Source organism: Armigeres subalbatus, chromosome 3 (genome assembly GCF_024139115.2).
Source record: "Armigeres subalbatus isolate Guangzhou_Male chromosome 3, GZ_Asu_2, whole genome shotgun sequence".
NCBI lineage: Eukaryota > Metazoa > Arthropoda > Insecta > Diptera > Culicidae > Armigeres > Armigeres subalbatus.
Genome location: NC_085141.1, coordinates 378,942,006 through 378,958,862, shown reverse-complemented (window position 1 = coordinate 378,958,862; position 16,857 = coordinate 378,942,006).

Below are 16,857 nucleotides of genomic sequence, written 5' to 3'. Positions count from 1 at the left end.
TGAAGGAACCAGGTTTCCGGGAACACTTCCGGCCGTGACCAATGTATCCAAAACCTTTCAAAAACTTATCTATTGAGATTGTCTTCCAAAATCATGAAGTTTGATATGTCGCAAAACTGATTTTTACACCACTTGAAAAGTCCCCTACCCCAGGGAACCAGGTTCCCGGAACATCTGGAACCATGTCCTGGTGATGCAATTGTATCAAAACAGACTTCTGTCGCTGGTCAATGATGATTGACCACGTTTGCAAAAACATTCTGGGCACTTTCGTTCATTTATTAATGGTTTTAAGATGAATGACCCGTTTTTGACTGCACTTGACCCAGGACCCCTCCATAAATAAATCCGGATGGATTGGCACCATGGTCAATTCAAGTCAAGTCATGTACAATAAGCCCACACGGGTTATTTCAATTTTGATTTCCAGGTCAGACCGAAACGGGTTAATATATCTTCCGAGGAATAGCATTTCTCATTCAGCCGTGCGATGCCAGAACAGACGCTGTTGGAGCCGATAAGAACCTTGGGCCATCAACCCGATACATCAATATTGTTCAAGAAACCAACAATGAAAAATTACTCACTTGTCATGAGACGAGTTTGTACTCTAACCTCACTCTTTACCTCAACAGTAAGTCCGTTTTTAGTGTCTCGTACTTGATTCAACTTGCTGGCTTTGGGACAGAAGGTCGAAATACAAAAGGTCGAAGGACAAAAAGGTATCTTATACTACAATTTACTTTTGCCCAGATACTATATTAATTCCATTATGAAGACAAGTTGTTGAAAACATGACCCAATCTCTCCCCTGTTTGGCCAATTGTCACCCCCGATGACGGTATCTAAATCATAGTTTTGCTTTGTATTGTTCAATTTTAACCAATTTGGTAATTTCGACCTTTCGTCCTTTCGACATTTTGTCCTTTCGACCTTTTGTACCTTCGACCCTTTGTCCCTTCGACCTTTTATCCATTTGACCTTTTGTCCTTCGATCTTTTGTCTTTCGACCTTTTGTCCTTCGACCTATTGTCATTCGCTAAACAGGAAGCCTGAGTGAATATTTTTACTTTATTTTATATAAGTTGAACTTGAAAAAGAAGCATGTTTCGATTTTTTTTTTTCAAAAAATTACACACATTCTAGTTTGATCAATCTTTGATTTCAATACAGAACCCAAATCGATTTCTTATGAAAAGAGACTGCACTATATCGCGAAATATTGGGAACAATCTTACCTTTTCAAGTCTCCGGTGAGCCTTAATCCTAAAAATTCAATCACTGTTTTACGTCCATTTTTTATCATCAAATTATAGTTCAAAGTTCTGGGAATGATTTTGTACTAAACTTTTTTGGCACTAGAAGTGCACCTCTGAGCAAAGTTGGAACACCTTTATGCCTTGTCATTTCCATACAACGTAGTAGGATTTTATTATCCAAAGCTTAACTTCCGAACCAGCAGCTTTATTTCGCTTCCGTTCGTCCTCCAAGAACAATCGTTCGCACGTAAAAGTTGCCTGCAATTTATGCAGCACTTGAAGCGCAGTGAACCTTTTTTCTTATTATCACTTTCAAGAACCAGAAACCGATGGCCATCTCTGCCCGGGTAAAAAGAATACTCATAAATCCGAATACTTTATGGTCCATGAAACGCGGAAGACATTTGCACACCGTAAAACGTAAGCAACACAAATGGCTACAACCGTTTGACTGTGGAGAGCGCGCGCCCGGCGATGGATGCCTCTTACGAGAAGCTTTCAGTAAAATATGCAGCTGCTGCGGCGTCAATGTTTGGCGAACACCGCGAGGGCCTCAGCAACCGATGAGATGAAGAACAATAGAAATCACTTCGAATATAAATAGGCACAATAGAACAGTCGAACGGAAAAAAAATGGCAAAGATAACCGCAATGATATTTGTTTTCAATATTTTGTTTTTTCTTTGATTTTTTACTCCCATTACTTAAAGCCCAAATACAGTGCCGTCGATTGTACAACATAAATAAGCAAATGATCGTGTTACGATTTTCTCAACTCGTGCTTTGGCAAAATTATTGAAAAAAGAACGTGATTTTGAAAATTTCCGATTTCTGGTGTACACCTTAAAGGTGCAAGCCAAAGTACGACAGCATGCTGTTGATAATCTTTTTTTTTAAGCTCATGAATCTGAAAATGTTATTCAAACTAAAGGGTACAAGTACCAATATTAAAGACCCATCAATGCAATTACACTTACACTCAATAGAATGAATAGGCAATTGATGCGGTAGATAAATAATTACAGAAATAATTACCGCTATGGCTGGTACAAACCCTCCCATAACTATTTTCGCTTGTCACCACCATCCGATGACAGTCGTGGGTTGTTTGTGCAATTCGAGCCGTGAACAGTCCCATTCATTGATGCTTGCCTGAGTTCGAACAAAACCATTGAGAGCCTCGGGTTCAATCGACGACTATGCTCTGATGTGGAGTCACATCAAATGTTAAACATAGTTCCGTGTGCGGACTTGAATCGAACCCGGATTGGCATTTCTCTATTGACAACGTGGGCCCATGATGGTGGGGGCGACTGCACGGCATATTTGCGGTCACAGTTTGCGTGTTTGTTTATTCAACAGGTTGCCGGCCGATGCCGGCGGCATCGAGTGGCTTATTGTCCTGGAAGTACACACACCGAACTTACTCTAAACAAACAGATGAACAAGTCAATTTAGATTGACACGGCAATGGCTTTAAAACTTGAATCGCGCTCAATTGGATTTTGGGAGTTTGTGTTTGAAGTAAAAGGTTCATTAGCTGCTGCATTAATTGAAAGTTGACCAATGGATTGTTATGCATCCATCATCCTGAATTAATATTGTAGACTTTTTGCATCTGCATTTACCTACTTGTCCAAGCAATATAAAAACTAATTGGTAATAGCGGGTGGGATGAAAATCGACGCATCTAAAGATAGTATTGCTTTAACGAAAATGCCTAAAGCTCGTTTTTGCACCAAGGATTATTCCCTTATTATGCTTTAAATGGCTCGCCGCTAATGATGATAAAATGTCATTTATTTCCAAGAATATTAGAAAGATAATTCAAATAAGTGTTCAAAATGGTTGTGATTTAGTACATTGCTGTGTGTTTGTAAAATATTTTGAAGCGACATACAAGTTTTCTAACATCTAATTTATTTATAATGCGAATAATATGCCATCTCTATCGAAACAAATCCAGCACATGACTCCTCTACAAACTCTCGGCCTAACGATATTCAATCTTACAGCGTAAAACCCCCCGGTTGAATCAGAATTAATTTGCTTGTATTGAGCTGTAATGAGCTCATTACTCAGCAGCATCTACCCCCTTGCCAACGCGTCGCCATCTCCATCGGCATTCCATACACCAAGCTTCAATTTCGAGCAATTTCTCCCAGATGAGCCGAGCGAAATTGATTATTTTCGTGGAATCGAATGAATGCGTAGCTATAAATCCGCCCAGAAAGGGAAATTGTTGTTTTCCCCATTTGTAATTGCATCCTGGGAGGGCTTTCGCATTTTCATGTGAATCGAATTACAGACCCGATAATATGGTGGGGCATATGGTGGTGGATTGTTCCATGCAGCAACAGTTTCCTACCCGCCGCCCGCAGTAATGGCAGTAAGCAGGAATTATTTTACATGTCCGGACCGCATGGATTTAATTGTTGGATGACGGCCAACTATAACCCAACCTACAGTAGCAAACTAGCAGCAATAGAATACCGTTCATTTGCTTGGTTGAGCTCATTAATTACTGGGCTGGATAGTCACATATGGTAGAAAGTTAATCATGAAAAGACAACAATTAAATCATGATTGTATTGCTACAGTTATGCCTCCTAGTTCTGATGGTTCAATAAGTTAAATACCTATTTCAATTTTTTGGATTTTAAATCAATTTGCTACACAAGGAGAATAATAACCTTTCTCCCAGGCCCCAGGGTAGGTATAGTTCAACCATTTGACAAGCTTATTACCAACACGAGATCGCAAGTGCTGCTTTCCAAATAGGTGATGCTGACGCATGGTTGCTTAAAATGTTCGATACAGCAACATTTCGATAACTGTGCGCCTTTATGGCTGTTTAACTGAGCATTCGCTAACGGATAACTACGTCAAAAAACAAAAACAAGGACTCGACAGTGAGGGGGTCCTAAATGGTATATATGTACTTCTCGTTCCATCATCATAAATATGCATCGTAAATCGATATTGAATGCAAGGAACTAAGGAGGGTAGAAATCGGTAAATTGGTGAAGCTACACTTTAACTTTCGGGCGCGGAACAGACAAAACTCGATTTTCCGGAGGAAAAGATCCGCCAGCAGAAAGATCAAGACCGTGAAGAGACGGGGGAACTGTACCGCACTAATAACGCACGAAAGTTCTATGAGAAGTTTAACCGTTCACGTAAGGGCCACGTGCAACAGCCCATAAGGACATAAACGGGAACCTTCTTACAAACGAGCGTGAGGTGATCCAAAGGTGGTGGCAGTACTACGAAGAGCACCTGAACGGCGATATAGCAGACAACGGCGGCGGTATGGTAATGAACCTAGCAGCATGCGCGCAGGACATGCGACTTCCGGCTCCGAATCTCCAGGAAATCCCGAAGGAGATCGGCCGGCTGAAAAACAACAAAGCCTCTGGGGTTGACCAACTACCAGGAGAGCTGTTTAAACACGGTGGTGAGGCACTGGCTAGAGCGCTGCACTGGGTGATTACCAAGGTTTGGGAGGATGAGGTTCTGCCGCAGGAGTGGATGGAAGGTGTCGTATGTCCCATCTACAAAAAGGGCGATAAGCTGGATTGTAGCAACTACCGCGCAATCACATTGCTGAACGTCGCCTACAAAGTACTCTCCCAAATTTTATGCCGCCGACTAACACCAATTACAAACGAGTTCGTGGAGCAGTACCAGGCGGGATTTATGGGTAAACTCTCTACAGACCAGGTGTTCGCCATACGTCAGGTATTGCACAAATGCCGCGAATACAACGTGCTCACACATCATCTATTTATCGACTTAAAAGTCGCATATGGTACAATCGATCGGGACCAGCTATGGCAGCTAATGCACGAAAGCGGATTTCCGTATACGGATACGGTTGGTCAAGGCGACGATGGATCGGGTGATGTGCGTAGTTCGAGTTTCAGGTGCATTCTCGAGTCCCTTCGAAACGCGTAGAGGGTTACGGCAAGGTGATGGTCTTTCGTGTCTGCTTTTCAACATCGCTTTGGAGAGAGTAATACGAAGGGTAGAGATTGACACGAGTGAGTGGTACGATTTTCACGAAGTTCCTCCAGTTATTTGGTTTCACCGACGACATTGATATCATGGCACGTAATTTTGAGAGGATGGCGGAAGCCTCCATTAGACTGAAAAGCGAAGTTAAACGGATTGGACTAGTCATCAACATGTCGAAGACGAAGTACATGATAGGAAGAGGCTCAAGAGAGGTCAATGTCAATGTCAATGCCACCCACAACAAGTTTTCTATCGGTGGTGACGAAATCGAAGGGGTTGAAGAATTCGTGTACTTGGCCTCACTGGTGACCGCCGATAACGATACCAGAAGATAAATTCTTAGACGCATAGTGACTGGAAATCGTACGTACTTTAGACTCCGCAAGACGCTCCGATCGCATAGAGTTCGCCGCCGTACCAAACTGACTATCTACAAAACGCTTATTAGACCGGTAGTTCTCTACGGACACGAGACGATGCACATGGAGGACCAACGCGCACTGGGAGTTTTCGAAAGGAAAGTGCTGCGTGCCATCTATTGTGGGTTGCAGATGACGGATGGTACGTTGAGGAGGCGAATGACAATTTCTTCAGAAATTTTCGTGCAAACTCCTAACGAAATGCACAAAGCAACCAATTTCTCCAAGAATTTCTTTTGATATTCCTTCGAGAATTCTTTCGAAATTTCCTCCAGGGATTTCTTTGGAAAATCCTCCGGAAATTACTTCGGAGACAAATCAAGCAATTCCTTTGGATATTCCTCAAAACGTTCCTTTGAAAATTAAAACAAAAATCTAAGGAAATTTCGAAAATTTCCTCAGTTTTTTCTTTACGAATTTCTTTAGAATTCAATTGAAAAATTCTTCGGTAATACAAAAAAAAGTCCTTCAGGAATTCCTACAGAAATTGTCTTGAGAATGCCTCCCCAAAATCTTTGAGGAATTTCTCATAAAATTGATTTAAAAATTTCTGGAAGTATGCGATCCTTCAGAAATTATTCCGGGAACTCCTTCAGGAATTCGCTCCAGGAATAATTTAGAAAATTACGTGAGGAATTTCTTTTGACATTCGTTCAACGATTCCTTCGGAAAAATCTCTGGAAAGGACTTTGTAAATTTCTTCGGAAATCTTTCCGAACTTTTTCCAGTAGTCTTTCCTTTCAGTTAATCCATACTAAATTCCTTTCAAAATACATGTTGAATTGATTCCGGAGATTTTGTTGGAAGAACTTTTCCTATAATATATTAAAAAATTTAATAGAAATTTCTACATGCATGTCTTCACTTCTTCTGCCTGTGATCACCAGCATGAATGATAGGAAAACTTTCCTGATGTTGTGGTTGTCATATCCGTGTAGTTTTGACTATCGTGATGATCACTTGACCTATGCGGTGTTTGGTTCGAAATCAAGGTGAGTGACCAAGCGCTAGTTGCTAAAATGTCACTTTCATGGTGATCGTTACACCAAGCATGTGAGATCCACATTGAGCATCACAATTGAGTATTTGACACATGACCTGGATTTTTTTATTGTCACGCTTTGCAGCACTGAACGGTGACACTTTGCAGCACTGAATTTACCTCTCGATAGTTACCTGATTTGTAAAAATCTGCACACTCAGTTTTTATTTCTGCAGCTCGGCAAAATCCGCACAGCCGTGTGCCCAGCAAAATAAAAAAAACTGATATCCCTGTCAAAAATGAGGTTTGTTAGCTGGGTTTCAGCAAATTATTTGCTGATTTTCAGCAACTTTGACAGATATCTCGGGGAAAAACATGTTTGCTGGGGCTCGGCTGTGCGAATCTCGGTAAAAGTTGACCAAATTACTGAGATCCCGGTAAAAAAAATTAAGTGTGTGTATATAAATCCTAGGAAATAAAAATTTAGAGTTAAGGTAGAACCAAAGAACGACGGCTTCACTTCACTGGAATAATTTCTGAAGCAATTCCTTAAAAAAGTTCAAAGGAATTCCTAAACCAATTTATTCAGGAATTCCATAAATCAATTTCCAAAGGAATTCTTAAATAAATTATCCTAAAAGAAGTTCGTAAGGTTTTCCAGAAAATTTCCTTAAGTATTTTCAAAGAATTTTCCGTAGGAATTCCGATGAAATTTCCAAAGGAATTTCTGTAGAAATTTCGAAAGGAATTTCCGAAGAAATTCCCAAGACGCAAAGTTTTCTTATTCCTAATACCTTCTTTGATTCTTTAGGGAATATCTTGATGTATTTCCAAAGGAATTTGGGGAACTGTCTCCAAAGTAATTTCCTGGGGATTATTCGAAAGAATACCTGGAGGAAATTGGGGCAGCAGGGACTATGTCCAAGGGCTTGACGATCCCTCCCCAGGCCATCTGCGAGTTGTGGCGCCTGCCTAGGATGTGGTGGGTTTTGACAGTGGGCCCTGTTAAACCTCTATAAAAAGCTGCATGTATCCGCAAGTAGGCTTCGCCAAAGCAACCGTATTTCGCTCAAGGCGCACAAGCCCAAGTCCTGGTGTTTTAGGTACGATGCTTAAACAGACCTGACACGACGGCCCTCCGACGAGACAGGAGGTTTGCGCAAGCCCAATAAGCCGCCTTTAAAAACAACTATTACGAACGACATAGAAGATAATACGACTCGATACAATCGGCAACGACCTAGGCGACGAATAAAGGATCACGATTGGAAGCTTGGAACATGGAACTACAAGTCGCTAGGCTTCGCAAGTTGCGATAGGATAATCTACGATGAATTACATCCCCGCAACTTCGATGTCGTAGCGCTGCAGGAAATCTGCTGGACAGGACAGAAAGTGTGGAAAAGCGTGCATCGAGCGGCTACCTTCTACCAAAGCTGTGGCACCACCAACGAGCTGGGAACCGGCTTCATAGGGCTGGGAAAGATGCGCCAACGCGTGATTGGGTGGCAGCCAATCAACGCAAGGATGTGCAAGCTGAGGATAAAAGGCCGTTTCTTCAACTATAGCATCATCAACGTGCACTGCCCACACGAAGGGAGATCCGACGACGAGAAAGAAGCGTTCTATGCGCAGCTGGAGCAGACATACGATGGATGCCCACTGCGGGACGTCAAAATCGTCATCGGTGACATGAACGCTCAGGTAGGAAGGGAGGAAATTTATAGACCGGTCATCGGACCGGTTAGTCTGCATACCGTATCGAACGACAACGGCCAACGATGCATAAACTTTGCAGCCTCCCGCGGAATGGTAGTCCGATACACTTGCTTCCCCCGTAAGAATATCCACAAGGCCACATGGAAATCACATAATCAAGTAACGGAAAACCAAATCGACCACGTTCTAATCGACGGTAAATTCTTCTCCGACATCACGAACGTACGCATCTACCGCAGTGCGAATATTGAATCCGACCACTACCTCGTCGCAGTATGTCTGCGCTCAAAACTCTCGACGGTGATCAACACGCGTCGGAGTCGTCCGCCGCGGCTTAACATTGGGCGGCTACAAGACGGTAGACTAGCCCAAGACTACGCGCAGCAGCTGGAAGTGGCACTCCCAACGGAAGAGCAGCTAGGCGCAGCATCTCTTAAAGATGGCTGGAGAGATATTCGATCCGCCATTGGAAGCACCGCAACCGCTGCACTAGGCACGGTGGCTCCGGATCAGAAGAAACGACTGGTATGACGGCGAATGTGAGCAGTTAGTTGAGGAGAAGAATGCAGCATGGGCGAGATTGCTGCAACACCGCACGAGGGCGAACGAGGCACGATACAAACGGGCGCGGAACAGACAAAACTCGATTTTCCGGAGGAAAAAGCGCCAGCAGGAGGATCGAGACCGTGAAGAGACGGAGGAACTGTACCGCGCTAATAACGCACGAAAGTTCTATGAGAAGTTGAACCGTTCACGTAAGGGCCACGTGCCACAGCCCGATATGTGTAAGGACATAAACGGGAACCTTCTTACAAACGAGCGTGAGGTGATCCAAAGGTGGCGGCAGTACTACGAAGAGCACCTGAACGGCGATATGGCAGACAACGGCGGCGGTATGGTAATGAACCTAGGAGCATGCCTGCAGGACATGCGACTTCCGGCTCCGAATCTCTAGGAAATCCCGGATGAGATTGGCCGGCTGAAAAACAACAAAGCCCTGGGGTTGACCAACTACCAGGAGAGCTGTTAAAACACGGTGGTGAGGCACTGGCTAGAGCGCTGCACTGGGTAATTACCAAGGTTTGGGAGGATGAGGTTCTGCCGCAGGAGTGGATGGAAGGTTGTATGTCCCATCTACAAAAAGGGCGATAAGCTGGATTGTAGCAACTACCGCGCAATCACATTCCTGAACGCCGCCTACAAAGTACTCTCCCAAATTTTATGGCGACGACTAACACCAGTTACAAAAGAGTTCGTGGGGCAGTACCAGGCGGGATTTATGGGTGAACGCTCTACCACAGACCAAGTGTTCGCCATCAGGTATCAGGTATCAGAACGTCGGCTCCAGGGGCACGTTCACCTCTATTCGGGAGATTTGTGCCATCGCCTTCACAGCCTTTCTCATCACGCACCTGACGGAAAAGGATGTGAACAAAAAGGAAAGGAATATGGATGGGAGAAAAATGGGAAGTTTGGGAAAGGTACCCTTGAAGAGGGCATACAACGTATACAACACGTACAAAAGCTCATAGCTCCTTACCACAACGGGTTATGAACAACAGAATACTTTGAAGGTTCAGGTTTCTGTAGTCAATTTCACTTAGTAAGTGTTTACCAAATATTTGGAAACGCAGTTGCGCATAAACTGGGCAGTTACATATCAGATGATAAGAAGTTCCATAATCGGATTCACAACCATCACAGACAAAGGATTCAACACGTTGAATATTTGCCATGTGATAGTTGAGTCGGCAGTGACCTGTCAAGGCCTTGACTAAGACACTGCAATTCTGTTTAGACAGATTAGCTAAATAGTTAGCTACTACCGGAGATGGCTCTCGGATATACAATTTTGTTTGTCGACATGAATCCAAACTACTCCAATACCGTTTGTGCTGAGTGGAAGCCCAAGAGCTAATCAAACGCTTCACCCAACACTTAGATATTGGAATAGCTGGCTCAGGACCAAAAAAGTCTTGTGATGCTCCAGTGCGAGCTAGCTCATCAGCCAATTCGTTTCCAGCTATGGAAGAATGGCCAGGTACCCATATAAGGTGCAATGTATTAACTGAATTCAGTTCCTCTATTTGAGTTCGACATGCGATTACTAACTTCGACCTTGAGTTGGCCGAAGCGAGGGCTTTGATAGCTGCTTGACTATCTGAACAGAAGTATATTACTTTGCCCATTATGTGTTTCTGCAGTGCGGATTGCACTCCACACATAATGGCAAATATTTCCGCTTGAAAGACAGTGCAGTGTCTACCCAGTGAGTGGGACTGTTCCAATCTTAGCTCACGCGAGTAGACACCTGCACCCGCTCTACCTTCGAAGAGGGAGCCGTCAGTATAACAAACAATGCTGTCCGACATACTTCTCTCCAAATAGCCAGATGTCCACTCATCCCGCGAGGGGAATTGTGTTGAAAATGTCCTATAAGGGAAACTACTAGCGAGTGTGAGATCACTTGGAGCAAGGACTGTTCTGTCCCAATGAACCATGAGTTGTAACAACGAAGTGTGTGTAGAACTGCGGTTTACAGGATTCTCTTCCATGAAACCGAGAACCCATAATCGGTAAGTACAAGAAAGTGCTTCTTGTTTGAGATGTATGTGTAGTGGGACAACGTCAAGAAAAACCTGGAGAGCAGCCGTGGGAGTCGAAGAGAACGCACCAGTCATTGCCATTAGGCACATCCTTTGAAGATGGCCTAATTTAGACTGAATTGTCCTCACTTCACCCTTTTGCCACCACACAAGACATCCATAAGCCAAAATTGGTCGTACAACTGTTGTGTAAATCCATTTGATATATTTAGGTTTAAGACCCCAAGTTTTACCAAAAGTTCGTCGGCATTGACCGAAAGCCATACACGCCTTTTTGACTCTGAACTCAATGTTAGGAGTCCAGGAGAGCTTGGAATCAAGAATTAGTCCCACATACTTTACCTGATCCGTTACATTGATTTCAGAGTCAAGATGTAATGGGCGAATACCATTACGGTTACGTTTTTTCGTGAAAAGTACAATAGATGTTTTATTCGGATTAACCGAAAGGCCATATTGGCGACACCAACTTTCGACTGCCTGAAGAGCATTTTGCATCAGGTCGAATAAAGTAGTAATACACAAACCGGCTATTAATATTAGATAGTCGTCGGCAAATCCATAGGTAGGAAAACCGCCATTATTGAGTAATCTCAATAGCGTGTCTGCAACGAGGTTCCACAAAAGTGGAGATAATACTCCCCCTTGAGGGCAGCCACAGACACTTAATTTCCTAATCGCTGCTTGACGTAATGTCGAGTAGAGATGTCGGTTTTTAAGCATCTGGTGAATCCATTTGGTAATTATATTAGGTAGCCCATGACAACGTGCGGCTTCCAATATTGCATCGAAAGACACGTTGTCAAAAGCACCCTCAATATCTAAGAACGCACCCAAGCATGATTGCTTTTGAGCAAATGCTTTTTCGATGTCGTAGACAACCTTGTGTAGAAGAGTCACGGTGGACTTTCCAGATTGGTAAGCATGTTGATTAACATGAAGAGGCATGTTCGACAAACAGTCATCACGAATGTGATGATCGATAATACGTTCTAAGCATTTCAGAAGAAATGAGGTCAGACTGATGGGTCTAAAACTCTTCGCTTCTTCATACGAAGCACGTCCTCCTTTTGGGATAAACTTTACAGTGACATCCCGCCAGGATATGGGAATATACCCAGTAGCAAAACTGCATACTAAAAGTTTTTCAAAACATGTTTGATATGCTCAAAACCCTTCTGAAGAATAACGGGATAGATCCCATCTTCCCTGGAGATTTGTAAGGAGCAAAACTATTAAGAGCCCATTGAATCGATTCAGTAGTTATGATTCTACGAGCCTGAGCCCAAGACCCATAACTACATGAAAAGACATCAGGAACATCCGAAGATGCAATATCTACACATCCAGGGAAGTGTGTATCAAATAAGTGCTCTAACGCTTCTTCGTCAGAAGAAGTGTAGTCGCCATTTGGCTTGCGAATTTCGCCAACTTGGAAATCCTTGGATCTCGCAAGAATTTTGTTCAATCGAGTGGCTTCACTCAAATTGGAAACATTTGCACAAAGGTTTTTCCAGCCGAATCGTTCAGCAGATCGTAGAGCCTTCTTGTAAGCTTTGCGAGCCAACTTGAAAGAATCCGTCCCTGCTGAATGGCGTCTGTTCCAACTCCTTCTACACTGCTTCCTGAGCTTAGCCAAATCGGAATTCCACCACGGGGTTCCTCTTGAGGTTTTCACAGAACGCAAGGGCAAGCTTCTTCAAAAGCTTCCACGATATGCAACGTTGTAGTATCAACGGCATCATCCAAGTCGGTAGGAGTTTCAATGGATGGTAGATATCCATGAAATTTTGTCGAGAGCAACTCTGTATAGAGATCCCAGTTGGTTGAACGGGGATTTCTAAAACGCAAGGTCTGCGAAGAAACATTCAACTGATCAAAATAGATGTAGCGATGGTCAGATATGGATTCCTCATCTGACACATTCCAATTCGTCAACTCGTGACTGATTCTATTGGAGCAGAGAGTTATGTCTAATACTTCTGCTCTATTAGATACCATAAAGGTTGGGCGATTGCCTATGTTAAGTAAACCAAGTTCGGTACTACTTAAGTATTCCATCAAGCTGGAGCCTCTCAGATTGATATCCGAGCTACCCCAGATGATGTGATGAGCATTAGCATCACTACCGACAATTAGCGGAAGGCCTTTTGACGTGCAATAACTGACCACTTGTTTGAAAGCATCCGTAGGGGATGGTTCATCATGTGGTAAATAAACCGAACAATAGACGTATTTCCTGACGAGGGATCCGCCAGTTGCATCAATTGTGACAGCACATACATCTCTGGTTGTTAGTTCAGAGATAAGTGTAGCAACGATAGCGTTGTTAACAAGTACACATGCACGCGGCATTGATCGAGAGTTTGCCATTTCATTACTGAAAGCAGCAAAAACCAGGTTCACTAGGTTACCTAGGTAAAAGCTACCCTTGCGAAAATAGGGTTCCTGCACCAAAGCCACTTGGGATTTGCCATTTTGCATAAGTCTACAAAGATTAATCGTTGCTGTTCTTTTGTGCTGAAGATTGATTTGAGCTATCCTAACTGTAGCCATTGCGAATTACGATAATACACTCCACAACTTCAACATTTATGTGAACAGCAACGATGAAACCAAGTCGGTATCGTATCAAGATCAAGAACGTCAAAGACGAAACACAGAGTACACTGTGAAAAACGCATAAAGCGAATCCATATAGGTGACAATTAGATAAAAAACTAAATAAAAACATACTCATAATCCCACCCTTATTTAACCTCAAGTTGAGATTGAATAAGAGTAGCCGATTATTCCGGAGAAGCAATAAGTCAACTACGCCATAGCTCCGGTTGGCGCAATAAGGGCTCAATACTGTGAAGGGTGCCCTGGTGCTTCACAGGCTCCGTTAGCGGTTAGGTTCATTTTAGACCCCCCTAACCATTCATTCATAGGCACGGTAAGCATAAAGCCGCATCACACCAAGAATTAGGGGTCACCTGTATGGTGGACTTTTACCACTGGAACAGGCAATCCGTAGCGTTATTCTTAGCCAGACAACCGGCTGCCGACACCACACGGCTATCTAGGCTGTTCGTGGAGAGAAGTTGACATTGACTTTACGTCAACTCTCAATGTGGCCGAACAGCCGAGGATCGAGACCGTGAAGAGACGGAGGAACTGTACCGCGCTAATAACGCACGAAAGTTCTATGAGAAGTTGAACCGTTCACGTAAGGGCCACGTGCCACAGCCCGATATGTGTAAGGACATAAACGGGAACCTTCTTACAAACGAGCGTGAGGTGATCCAAAGGTGGCGGCAGTACTACGAAGAGCACCTGAACGGCGATATGGCAGACAACGGCGGCGGTATGGTAATGAACCTAGGAGCATGCCTGCAGGACATGCGACTTCCGGCTCCGAATCTCTAGGAAATCCCGGATGAGATTGGCCGGCTGAAAAACAACAAAGCCCCTGGGGTTGACCAACTACCAGGAGAGCTGTTAAAACACGGTGGTGAGGCACTGGCTAGAGCGCTGCACTGGGTAATTACCAAGGTTTGGGAGGATGAGGTTCTGCCGCAGGAGTGGATGGAAGGTCGTATGTCCCATCTACAAAAAGGGCGATAAGCTGGATTGTAGCAACTACCGCGCAATCACATTCCTGAACGCCGCCTACAAAGTACTCTCCCAAATTTTATGGCGACGACTAACACCAGTTACAAAAGAGTTCGTGGGGCAGTACCAGGCGGGATTTATGGGTGAACGCTCTACCACAGACCAGGTGTTCGCCATACGTCAGGTATTGCAGAAATGCCGCGAATACAACGTGCCCACACATCATCTATTTATCGACTTAAAAGTCGCATATAGTACAATTGATCGGGAACAGCTATGCCAGCTAAGTACGAAAACGGATTTCCAGATAAACTGATACGGTTGATCAAGGCGACGATGGATCGGGTGATGTGCGTAGTTCGAGTTTCAGGGGCATTCTCGAGTCCCTTCGAAACGCGTAGAGGGTTACGGCAAGGTGATGGTCTTTCGTGTCTGCTATTCAACATCGCTTTGGAGGGAGTAATACGAAGGGTAGAGATTGACACGAGTGGTACGATTTTCACGAAGTTCCTCCAGTTATTTGGTTTCACCGACGACATTGATATCATGGCACGTAACTTTGAGAGGATGGCGGAAGCCTCCATTAGATTGAAAAGTGAAGCTAAACGGATTGGACTAGTCATCAACATGTCGAAGACGAAGTACATGATAGGAAGAGGCCCAAGAGAGGTCAATGTAAGCCACCAACCACAAGTTCTCTATCGGTGGTGAAGAAATCGAAGTGGTTGAAGAATTCGTGTACTTGGCCTCACTGGTGACCGCCGATAACGATACCAGCAGATAAATTCTTAGACGCATAGTGACTGGAAATCGTACGTACTTTGGACTCCACAAGACGCTCCGATCGAATAGAGTTCGCCGCCGTACCAAACTGACTATCTACAAAACGCTTATTAGACCGGTAGTTCTCTACAGACACGAGACCTGGACGATGCTCGTGGAGGACCAACGCGCACTGGGAGTTTTCGAAAGGAAAGTGTTGCGTACCATCTATGGTGGGGTGCAGATCGAAAATTTCCTCTGTGTTTTCTTTACGAATTCTTTTAGGAATTTCTTTAGAATTCATTTGAAAAATTCTTCGGTAATACCAAAAAAAAGTCCTTCAGGAATTCCTACAGAAGTTGTCTTCGGAATGCCTTCCCAAAATCTTTGAGGAATTTCTCTTAAAATTGACTTAAAATTTTCTGGAAGTATGCAATCCTTCAGAAATTATTCCAGGAACTCCTCCAGGAATTCACTCCAGAAATAATTTAGAAAATTACGTCAGGAATTTCTTTTGACATTCGTTCAACGATTCCTTCGGAAAAATCTCTGGAAAGGACTTTGTAAATTTCTCCGAAAATCCTTCCGAACTTTTTCCAGGAATCTTTCCTTTCAGTAAATCCATACTAAATTCTTTTCGAAATACCTGCTGGAATGATTCCGGAGATTTTGTTGGAAGAATTTTTCCAATAATATATTAAAAAAATTGAATAGAAATTCCTAAAATAAATCGAAAAAATTCCTGAATGAAGTTCTTAAGAAATGTTTAAGGAATAACAAGAATTTCTTTCTAGAGATTCCATAGGATTTTTTTGAGAAATTACTGGTGTGGTAATCTACCACCATTGCCTTACCTGCCGAGGTAGTTTAGGGCAATAAATGCAGGCAGCTGAGCTCATCGATAGGTAAATTATTAGAGATAATTTACCTCTCGATAGTTACCTGATTTGTAAAAATCTGTATATAAATCAAAACTTAGGAAATAAAAATTTAGAGTTAAGGTAGAACCAAAGGCGTTTGGTAACTCTCCCAGATATCACATTCCCAGAGGACGACGGCTTCACTTCACTGGAATAATTGCTGAAGCAATTCCTTAAAAAAGCTTAAAGCAATTCCTAAAGCAATTTCCAGAGTAATTCTAAATATATTATCCTAAAAGAAGTTCGTAAGGTTTTCCAGGAAATTTCCTTAGGTATTGTCGAAGAATTTTCCCTAGGAATTCCGATGAAATTTCCAAAGGAATTTCTGAAGAAATTTCGAAAGGAATTTCCGAAGAAATTTCCAAGACGCAAGTATTCCTTATTCCTAATCCCTTCTTTGATTTTTTAGAGAATATCTTGATGTACACTGGATTTTGTTTTTACGCGATTTACATTTTCTCAATTTTCCATTCATCCTAAATATTTAACGTATATTAATTACCATGTGATTTTTCTTTGATTTATTCTGGATTTTTTGAAACATGTTGCGAAGAGTTTGATGGCAAATTGAAGTCA